The following is a 10,000-nucleotide window of genomic DNA, read 5'->3' as shown; positions in this document are numbered from 1 at the left end:
TTATTCATTCATCCATGCATTCGTTCTTTCGTTCTTCTGCCTTTGCCTGTTTGTCCGTCTCTCTCTTTCTCTATCCTTCTTCTTCTTCTTCTTCTTCTTCTTCCTCCTCTTCTTCACACCTGCCACGGTCTAATGAGGCGGTAAATCCTCTAGGTGATCATTTGCTCAGCCGGTCCCCAGGTGCACCAGTGACCCCTCCCGCCGCCACCACGCCCAGACTCTTGCCATTAGGTGTGATCAGGTTACTATCACTAATTGTCCGGTTTAGAGTCAGGCAGGTGGTTTGGGTTGGTCTAGAGTGGGTCTGGGCTAGTCTAGGTTGGTCTGAATTGGACTTGGTTGGTCTAGGAGGGTCTTGGTCAGTGTATAAGGGTCTGGGTTGGTCTGGGTGGGCTTAGGTTGGTTTGGGTTAGTCTGGGGTTTATTTGGGTTGGTCTGAAAGGGTCTGGGTTGGTCTGGATTGGCGTGGTATCTATTGTGTTTACGTTGGTGATGCTGAGGAGTGACGAGTGGTAAGGATGAAGGGGCAGTGTGGCCGAATTAAAGGGGAGAAGAGAGGAGAGAGAGAAAAAGCTGGAGTTTGTCTTTTCTTTTTAACTCCTTACATTCATCTTCTTTACTCTTTACTTTCTTATCTCCCTCTACTTCTTTTTTTTTCTGGTGCCCTTTCTCCCGTTAATATGTGTAATCTCTCTCTCTCCCTCCTGTCCTCCTCTTTTCCTCCTCTCCCCTTTGTTTTTATTATTTTCTCTTCTCCATCGTCTCTCTACATAAGCGAAACATCCTCCCCCAACCTCCTCCCGTTTTATTCCGTGCATGCGATTCTCTCTCTCGCCGTCTCTGCTCTTTTGTTTTGCTTCTCTTTTGTTTATTTTCCATTGTCTGATATTCCCTCCCTTAGTACTACCTTATCATACTAATAACACACGCCCACACATGCCCTTTGTTGCTGTATCAGTCTCCCCTTCAAACCAATGTCCTTATTCCTTCCACAATGCATTCGTGTACATCTCTGCCTTGTCTACTTACACTCCTTTCTTTTGTTTTGCCCCGAGGGACTTCATTCAATTTCCTGTCGCGGTGTACTGTGTTTACTTATGTGGCTATCATCCCCAGTTCAGTGCAGTAATTATCCTCCCTTCGCTTGTGTTTCCTCCCTCCTTACGCCCTTTGTTGTCCCCTAAGATCTGTTTCCTCATCTCTTCATCGCTGCTTTTCTTCTTCATCCTCCTCGTTACCTTCGTTCACCTCTCCCTCTCAACGCCGTGTGATTCCTATAGGTGCTTCTTTTTACGTACTTTGCAGAGTCTTTGTTTGCTTCTGAATCGCTCTGTTTACTGTCTCTCTTTCCCTCAAGTGTCAGTGTTTGCCGCCTAATTTATGTGTTTACGCCTAAGTGTTTGTGGCGCCTCCTAAGTGCTTCTGTTTGCTGTTTAAGGTTCTTTGTTTTCTTCTCAGTATCTTTTAATTCGCTCAGTGTTCCAATTTTCTTTCCATTGTTGCTACTGTTTTCTTCCATCTGCCTGTTTGCTCCTCATGTGCCTGTTTTCCTCACCTTCTTAAGTGCCTCTGTTTACCCTGTGTCTGTTTACTCCTCATTCATGTTTCCCTCTATATCTTAGTGCCTTTGTTTGCTTTCCTTTGCCTGTTTACTCCAGACTTCCCTGTTTTCCATACCTTTAAAGTGCTCCTGTTTGCTTCACTGTGTTTGTTTATACCGTAAGTGTCTGTTCCCTACCTTATCAGTGCCTCTGTTTGCTTTCCTATTCCTGTTTACCTGTTTTCCGTACCTCTCAAGTGTCTCTGTTTACTCTCGTGGCCCTGTTTACCGAGTGCCTCTATTTGCTCTTCCCCCCAGTGCCTCTGTTTGCTTTCCTATTCCTGTTTGCTCCCCACGTATACCTGTTTACCTCTCGAGTGCTTCTGTTTGCTCTCGTGGCCCTGTTTACCGAGTGCCTCTATGTGCTCTTCCCCCCAGTGCCTCTGTTTGCTTCCCCGGGCCTGTTTACGCTGGGCCGCGTCTGTCCCCGCCGCGGCCATGAGACCCACAGGTATACAAGGGGATGGCGTGGTCGTCCTCGCCTGATTATTCTCCCGGCCGCATATTTTTCCTATAAACCGGCGGAATGACGCACCGCAAGAAGATCGTATATTGTGGGAGCGAACCAGGAACACACGGCAGCAGGAGGAGGAGGAAGAGGAGTAAGAAGAAAAGGAAAAGGAAGAAGAAGAAGAAGAAGAAGAAGAAGAAGAAGAAGAAGAAGAAGAAGAAGAGTGGAAATAGAACGTAAACAGCGAAGTAGCAAATTATTCTTTGGAGGGGGAGAGAACGGGAGAGAGAACTGGGGAGAGAACGAGGGAAGAGAACGAGGGAAGAGAACGAGGGAAGAGAACGAGGGGAGAGAACGAGGGAAGAGAACGAGGGAAGAGAACGAGGGAAGAGAACGAGGGGAGAGAACGAGGGAAGAGAACGAGGGAAGAGAACGATGGAAGAGAACGATGGAAGAGAACGAGGGAAGAGAACGAGGGAAGAGAACGAGGGGAGAGAACGAGGGAAGAGAACGATGGAAAAGAACGATGGAAAAGAACGCTGGAAAAGAACGATGGAAGAGAACGATGGAAGAGAACGAGGGAAGAGAACGAGGGAAGAGAGAGAGAGAGAGAACGAGAGAGAGAACGATGGAAGAGAACGATGGAAGAGAGAGAGAGAGAGAGAGAGAGGAAGAGAGAGAGAGAGAGAGAGAGAGTGGAAGAGAGAGAGAGAGGAAGAGAGAGAGAGAGAGGAAGAGAGAGAGAGAGGAAGAGAGAGAGAGAGGAGGAGGAGAGAGGAGGAGGAGGAGGAGAGAGGAGGAGGAGGGGAGGAGGAGGAGGGAGAGAGAGAGAGAGAGAGAGAGAGAGAGAGAGAGAGAGAGAGAGAGAGAGAGAGAGAGAGAGAGAGAGAGAGAGAGAGAGAGAGAGAGAGAGCAAGGTTGTAGATTAAATATGCCAATTTCACTAACTTTACGTGAGGCGCCGTAACTAAGAGAGAGAGAGAGAGAGAGAGAGAGAGAGAGAGAGAGAGAGAGAGAGAGAGAGAGAGAGAGAGAGAGAGAGAGAGAGAGAGAGAGAGAGAGAGAGAGAGAGAGAGAGAGAGAGAGAGAGAGAGAGAGTATATTTTTACCACTATTACTTACTTTTACTTACTTAATTACTACTACTGCTATTACTTCCACGGATTTTTTTTTATTTAATATCCCTCTTGTAAAAAAAATACTTATATACCTTACTTAGCCTCACTTCGCCTTACATTACCTTACCTTACACCTCACCTCACCTCATCTTACCTTACCTTACCTTACCTCACCTTATCTTGCATCACCTCATCATATTTTACCTTATCTTACTCTGCGTCACTTCACCTTACCTCCTCTCACCTCAACTCAACTTTACCTTACTTTACCTTACCTTACCTTCCCTAACCTAACCTTAACTCACCTCACCTCACTTACTTTCACTTATCCTTCCCCGTCTTCCCTTTCCCTCCCTCTCCCTTCTTCCCTTTCCTCCCTTTCTGGTCTATTCTTCCCTTTCCTCTCCATTCCTTCTCACTCTCCCTGCCTTTCCCCTCCCTTCACTTCCACTTTCCCTTTCCTTTATCTCCTCTCCTTCCCTCTCCCTTTAATACTCTTTTCCTTTCACCCTTCCCTTTCTGCTCCATGCATCCCTTTCTCCTCCTCTCTAACTCTCCCCTCCCTTCAATTTCACTCCCTTTCCTTCCTACCTTCCTCTCTCTTTTCCCCATCGCTCCTTCCCTCCCTCCCCCTTCTCTACCATTCTCGTCCTTTCCTTTCTCCCTTTCCTTTCCTTCCTGCTCCATCCATCCCCTTCTTCTCTTCCCTCCTTTCTCTTTCCCCCATTCCTCCTTTCCCACACCCTTCCCGCCTCCCCACGCCATCAGTATGTCCAGATTACACTTTCCCGCAGCCCGCCATCGTAAATCCATAGCGCCTTCTGCTTCCGCCGGTCAGTTTACTTCGAGTTCAATTAGTTTGCTTTCCAGCCTCACCGCCGGAACGAGGGCCGGATGGGTTTTGGTACGCTCAGTTTGGTTCCCTAAGGTTAGGTGAGGAAGGTAAGGAGAGTGAAGGCTAGGTTAGGTTAGGTAAGGTAAGATAAGTGGAAGTACGTGAGGTGAGGTGAGGTGAGGTTAGGTTAGGTTAGGTTAGGTAAGGTAAGTGGAAATAAGTGAGGTGAGGTGAAGTGAGGGGAGGTGAGGTGAGGTGAGGTTAGGTTAGGTTAGGTAAGGTAAGATAAGTGGAAATAAGTGAGGTGAGGTGAAGTGAGGTGAGGTTAGGGGAGGTGAGGTGAGGTTAGGTTAGGTTAGGTAAGGTAAGATAAGTGGAAGTAAGTGAGGTGAGGTGAAGTGAGGTGAGGTGAGGTTAGGTTAGGTTAGGTAAGGTATGGTAAGGTAAAGTGAGGTAAGGAAAAGAAAAAAAGGAATGATGAAGGGAATGAAGGAAAGACCGAGAAAGAAAAAAAAAAAATTTGTTGAGGCTTTTTCTTATCTGCGTGGGACAAATTATTGTGAATATTACGGATTATTTTTTCCGCGTGTAATGGTTTTCATGCATTACGTCGCGACACACACACACACACACACACACACACACACACACACACACACACACACACACACACACACACACACATCAGCATGAAAAAAATATATACCCACTTTTTTTCTCTATCAAATAAAATAATAAATATATAATAAAAAACGCTTCCCACACACAACAGTTTTTCCCTCTCAATTACCGGCAAAGGCTTCACGCAAACACTCGGAAAGATGAAGCACAAAAAAAAAAAAAATAATGAATCGCATGTTATATAGATGTGTGTGTGTGTGTGTGTGTGTGTGTGTGTGTGTGTGCGTGAAGGGAGATGGAGAGCGACGTCCCTTCCTTCATTCCTTATAGCGCTGCGGAGAAGAGAAAATGAAGGGATGATGAAGGGGAAGATGGGCCGCGAGATAGGCGGACGCGTTGAAGGGGGAATGAGAGGAGGAGACAAGTGATATGATGCTCAGGGGAAACACGATGAGGGGAGGACGAAAGGAAGGAGGAAGAGAGAGAGAGAGAGAGATGGAGGGACGAAGAAAAATGTGTGTGTGTGTGTGTGTGTGTGTGTGTGTGTGTGTGTGTGTGTGTGTGTGTGTGTGTGTGTGTGTGTTTGAGAGTGTTTGAGAGTGTTTGAGAGAGAGAGAGAGAGAGAGAGAGAGAGACTCGCACTCGTGAAACACTGAAGGGAATGGTTTACACCTCTTTGCATGTCACCCCTTTCTCTCTCTCTCTCTCAATAGTAGGCTAGATCTTTTCCCCTTCAATATTTTCGCCCCTTCCACTCTGAAGAAATTAACTTGATTCCACCACCACCATCACCACCACCACCACGGGCCTCCACCTCCACCTGCCCGCTTTCCCTTCCCTTCCCTTCCCTTCCCTGCACCCGTCGCCTCCTACCTCCACTTCGGCAAATGGTTCAAAAGATGTCATTCTCTCTGTCTATCTGTCTGTCTGTCTGTCTGTCTATCTATATCTATCTATCTTCGTTTACCTGGTTTAATCAATTATTCTTAGGTGTACAAAGGTAAAAACAACAACAACAGGTATTATATCGATCACTAATTGCGGATTTTTTTTCCAACAGTTCCGAAAGAAAAATAATTAGAACAGTAAGAAAAGCAATAGAATCAGGAGAGAGGATTAAAAAAAATAGTATCGTCTCTCTCTCTCTCTCTCTCTCTCTCTCTCTCTCTCTCTCTCTCTCTCTCTCTCTCACCCCCCCTCCCCATTGGTCGATTTGCTGAGGTCTCGTTGCTCCAGAATAATGACTCCGCGTTTTTAATTGGCACTTCAACTCTGTGTGTGTGTGTGTGTGTGTGTGTGTGTGTGTGTGTGTGTGTGTGTGTGTGTGTGTGTGTCGGGGGCGGTGAATCACAACTGTCTTAGCTTTCTTGTAGTTGCGAGACATTTTATTTTTCGTGTCCAATGATTTCTTTTTCTTTTTTTCTTTATTTTGTTTCCCGTCTCTCCTCCTCCCCCTCCTGCGCTTGCTATCTCGCATTCTTCCTCCTCCTCCTCCTCCTCATCCTTTACTTTCTCCTTTCCCTCTTCCAATTTTATCCGTTCTCTTCCCTTCTCTTTGCTCAGCTGTGCGCTCTGATGTTATTTCTTTTTTCTTCCTTTCTCTTATCTTGTTTGTCGTCGATGTGCAACAGCTAAATATTTGCTGAATTTATTGAATACCACCTGTTTTCCTTGCGTGCCTGCCTGTGTGTGTGTGTGTGTGTGTGTGTGTGTGTGTGTGTGTGATAGATTTTGCAGTAGGTGAAGCCAGCTGTGCGTTGTCCTGGTAGTGGAAATGTGTTGAGTGGAATAAGCTTATGTATTGGTGGAGGTAGTTGTGATGGACATTGTGGAGGTGGTGGTTTTCTGGTGGTCGAGATATAGAAGTGGTGGTGGTGGTAGTGGTAGTGATGGTGGTAGACGATAGTGGTGGTAATGTCATTGGTATTGCACGTGAATCATGTAATATATTGATGTGGTTGAAATATGTATAGAAGTGACTGTGCTAAGGGGAGTGGTTGTGTGGTTGTGGTTGTGGTGGTGGTGGTAATGATCGAGTTAGTGATTGTTGTGGTAGGCAATGTGTTATGTTAGATAATGTAGTGGTGTTTGATTAAGGACGCGGTTATAATATTGGTAATGTTTAATCGTAGTAGTAGTAGTGTAGTGGTGGTGGTAGTGGTTTTAGTAGTGGTAATACCTGATCATAGTGGTAGTAGTGATGGTAGAGGTTGTAATGGTGGCAATATCTGATCATAGTGGAGGAGGCGGTGGTGGTAGTGGTGGTTGAGGTGGTAGTGGTGGTTGAGGTGGTGTTGGTGGTAGTGGTGGTGGTGGCGGTGGTGGTGTTGGTGGTTGAATTGGTGGTAGTGGTGGTGGTGGCGTTGGTGGTTGTGGTGGTTGAGGTGGTTTTGGTGGTTGAGTTGGTGTTGGTGGTGGTGGTAGTGGTGGTTGAGTTGGTGTTGGTGGTAGTGGTAGTGGTGGTGGTGGCAGTGGTGGTTGAGTTGGTGTTGGTGGTAGTGGTGGTGGTGGCGTCGGTGGTAGTGGTGGTTGAGGTGGTTTTGGTGGTTGAGTTGGTGTTGGTGGTAGTGGTAGTGGTGGTGGTGGTGGTAGTGGTGGTTGAGTTAGTGTTGGTGGTAGTGGTGGTGGTGGTGGTGGCGTCGGTGGTAGTGGTGGTTTTGGAGGTGGTGTTGGCGTGCCCCGGGGTGGTGCATGGGTGGGCGGCACGCTGCACCACCACATATAAGGAAGGGTCGAGGTGGTGCTCCGAGGACACGCCCTTGCCAGCCCTTTCCTTACCAACCCTTGTCTGGCCTTACCCTGCTTTGCCTTGCCTTGCTCTACCTTGTCTTACCTCAACTTGCCTTCATTTACCTTGCCAATCCCATGCATGCCTTACCTTACCATAGCTTACCCTGCTTTACCCTACCCTGCCTTACCTTGCTTACCTTACGTTACCATACCTTATAATTTACCTAACCTTACCTTACCCTACCCTATCCCTCTTACCTTACCTTACCTTACGTTAACCTACCTTACTTTACTTTAGCTTACCTTACCTTACCTTACCTTGCCTTACCTTACCTTACGTTACCCTACCTTACTTTACTTTAGTTTACCGTACCTTACCTTACCTTACCTCACCTTACCTTACGTTACCTTACCCTACCTCATTTTACTTTAATTTACCTTGCCTTACCTTACCTTACCTTACCTTACCTTACCTTACCTTTCTTTACCTTGACGAAATTGCCTTGGTCTGTTTTTTTCCTTGATATTGTATAGCTTTCATCTGTTCCTACTCTCTCTTCTTTCCTCTTCCCTTCATCCGTCCGTGTCCTTGTTTCTTATCTCCTCCTCCCACTCTTCCTTTGCTTCTCTCTCTCTCTCTCTCTCTCTCTCTCGTACATCGCTTTTCTCTTTTTTTCTTTCTTAGACGCGTGGCCCCTGTTGCATCTTAGTTTCTCATTCTCCCTTTCATTTTCCGTTTTCCTTTTTGTCCTCTCGTTTCTCTGCCTTTTCTATTTCCTTTCCTTACGTTTAGCTTGCCTTGTCATCCTTTCCTTTCGCACATAGCACTCTTCTTTTTCCCTTCATTCTCTTTCTTTTACTCTTTTTCGCGTCCTCTCATTTTCTTCCTTCTCCTTTTCTACTCTTCTTCGCGTTCTCTCTTCTCTTCCTTCTCTTCCTTCTACTGTTTTTCACGTCCTCTTCTTTTTCTCTTCCTTCTCTTTCTTCTACTCTTCTTCGCGTCCTCTCCCTTTTTCTCTTCCTTCTCTTTCTTCTACACATTCTTCCTTCTCAAACTCATGTGCGTCTTCTTCACTGTACATATAAACACTCCTGCTTCCACGGCGCAACACTTCCTCATTCACTTCAGCTTTCTTTGTGTTGATCGGACCTGAGTTATGTTGCATGAAACACATTACGATGCATAACGAAAGAGTATTGCCCCGTATTCTCTCTCTCTCTCTCTCTCTCTCTCTCTCTTTTTCTGTCGCTTTTTTTTTTTTTTGTGTGTGTGTGTGATTTCCGGTTCATCCATACTTGATATAATTTCGTAAAGCACTTAGCGAACAAACTGATATACTTCTCCTTGGTGTGTGTGTGTGTGTGTGTGTGTGTGTGTGTGTGTGTGATCTCGTTTGCGGACCTAAAAATATCACCTCCATATATTTTCTTGTCCGTCTCCTTCCCTCTTTTTCAACCACTCCGTTCCCTCCCTCCCTGCCCCTCCCCCTTCCCCCTTCCTCCTCACCTTCCTCCCCCCTCTCCCTACCTATAGAGCCAGCCTGCCCTGTCCTCTCTTATCTCCTTCCCGGCCACTCAGCTTGCACCGAAGGAAAGAAAAAAAGGGAGAATAAAAAGAGGGAGAATATGGCGTTATGAAGCCTCCCGCGCGCGTGCACACACACACACACACACACACACACACACACACACAAACACACACGCGCGCGCTTGGAAAACTATCATCATCACAGAGAGAGAGAGAGAGAGAGAGAGAGAGAGAGAGAGAGAGAGAGAGAGAGAGAGAGAGATTCATCTTCCTAGACCTGTATTTTTGCCTTCTCCTTTGTCGCTTATACGTCTCTCTCTCTCTCTCTCTCTCTCTCTCTCCTACGCTGCAGTGGGTTAATTGATTGATCTCTTCTGTTTTATGAGAGAGAGAGAGAGAGAGAGAGAGAGAGAGAGAGAGAGAGAGAGAGAGAGAGAGAGAGAGAGAGAAAGAAAACACCCCGTCAGTAGTATCGGAATCCATAACCTTCTGACCTAACACTCTTCATTGTCAAATTACAAGATCTTTAATTCGTAGAGAGAGAGAATCGAGATCTATATTACCTGGACAGCGGGGAAGGAGAAGAAGGGGAGGAGGAAGAGAGATGATCAGGGCAGTACTATTGAATTCCATAACTTTCCAACCTAACACTCTTCCATGCCACAAGTATAGGATCAACAACTCATAGACGAACCAAACCTTCTACGGAACCTACATCGACCGTGACATAGGTAATGGGGGAGAGGAGAGAGTTTCGAAGGGGTATTGTGTGTGTGTGAGAGGGGGGGATGAGGGGAGAGGAAAAGGGGGGTGAAGGGGAAGGGAAAGGGGGGAGGGAGAGAGGAGTAATGACACGAAGGAACTATAGTGCACTTGTCGAATAAGAACAAGAAGAGAGGAGGAACGGAGAGGTAGAGAGAGGGAGAGAGAGGGGTGTGGAAGAAAGAGAAGGGGGCGAAGAGGGTGCTTGAGTTTGGTAAGGGAAGGGAGAGTGAGAGAAGAAGAGGGAAAGAAGGGGAGAGTGAAAGGGAGAATAAAGAATGAAAGAAGGCAAGAGACAAAATGATATACGAGGTTATGTAGATATATGGATAAAGTGTAGCTAGGTGATTGTAGT

The sequence above is a fragment of the Eriocheir sinensis genome, chromosome 14 (genome assembly GCF_024679095.1).
Source record: "Eriocheir sinensis breed Jianghai 21 chromosome 14, ASM2467909v1, whole genome shotgun sequence".
Classification (NCBI taxonomy): Eukaryota; Metazoa; Arthropoda; class Malacostraca; order Decapoda; family Varunidae; genus Eriocheir; species Eriocheir sinensis.
This window is presented reverse-complemented; position numbering follows the sequence as displayed.